The following is a 1368-nucleotide window of genomic DNA, read 5'->3' as shown; positions in this document are numbered from 1 at the left end:
AAACAAACAAATAAATAAACAAACACTTGGCAATAGGAGAAATACAATATAAAAGCAGAGAGAATGGTGCGGTGGGTTGCTCTTGGGAAGGTTCTATTCGACACAGTGACACGTGACCCTAAGGTCACATAATGTTTTATTGCCAGCTTTTAGGTACATCCTCTGCCTGTGAGGTCAGACTGCAAAGTCCACTTGACTTGGACAGGAACAGAATTTAAATGATTACACTCTACGAAGAATAACTTGAAGTAGATTTGCACATAACTAGTTGTGTGGGTATATGGTGGTCAGAATGTTGTCATCTTAAAATCTAGTGTCCTGAGTCTTAATATAAGTGCGAAGTGGAGTTTTTAACTTTTGTGATGATATAATTCACCTATTTCTAGAATTTATGTGTCAGCATTAGATTGCACATCTGTTCCATGGGTAAATATAAAGCAGCCTCTACCTCTAGACCGGTGCCAGCTCGGACAGCGTGAGGCTCACAGCACCAAGGCCAGGGAGAAAAGCTCTTGTGTAAGGACTGGCAATTTGCCCCAAGTGGAGACGCGGATCACGGTGTGAGCTCTTGCTGTGCAGAGTATGGAGTCCTGGGGGTGCACCCTCTTTTCTGCCACAGAACACTTCCCTTGCATTGGCCGTAGCTCTGTCCGAGGCGCAGGGCGGCCACCCCACAGCTCCTGCCACAGCTGCTGCATTTCCAGTTGAGTTCCTGTGGTGTTGCCAATGCACCTGATTTTATTCCCACTCTTATGACTGGTGATATTTCTCTTACCCCTGGTCCTGAATCTTATAATTACATGGCAGTGTACATTTTCAGGAAAACAAGTTAGTTTGAAGAAGAAGGGCACTTTATGGGCTAAAAACCTAAGCTTGACTTAAAATCCCTTCATTTTATAGCCAAGTTTGTAGCTTCATTTTGGTTGGCATTTCATTAGATAGGAGGCCACATTAGTCAGTGTTAGTGACATCTGCATTGGCTTTGTGGAAACGTCAGTGAGTGACGTACAAAGATAATTAACAACTCACATTTCCAGCCTTAATTATTGGCAGAGATTTAGTTCTCAGCTACAGTTTGATGTAGGATGCCAAAAGCAACATTGTACAAGTCATCACCCAACTGTTGATGAGTTGTGCTTCTGCAATATGCATTCTTTAAAAAGTCAGAAAATATAGTGCTGGGGAGCCCAGCAAACGTTGTACGCATGTAGGGGTGCTGCCTAGCAATTATGTTCGGTTGATGAACCCCCAGAGAGCACGTTTGTGTCTGGAGCCTCTGTGTGCTTGTTTGCTTTATCTGTTCAGTACTTCTTGCGAGAAAGCGGTGCTTCCCAGCGTTGCCCCGGGCCCGCGTCCCCCCGCGGCAAG

The sequence above is a fragment of the Fulmarus glacialis genome, unplaced genomic scaffold, assembly GCF_000690835.1.
Source record: "Fulmarus glacialis isolate BGI_N327 unplaced genomic scaffold, ASM69083v1 scaffold11361, whole genome shotgun sequence".
NCBI lineage: Eukaryota > Metazoa > Chordata > Aves > Procellariiformes > Procellariidae > Fulmarus > Fulmarus glacialis.
This window is presented reverse-complemented; position numbering follows the sequence as displayed.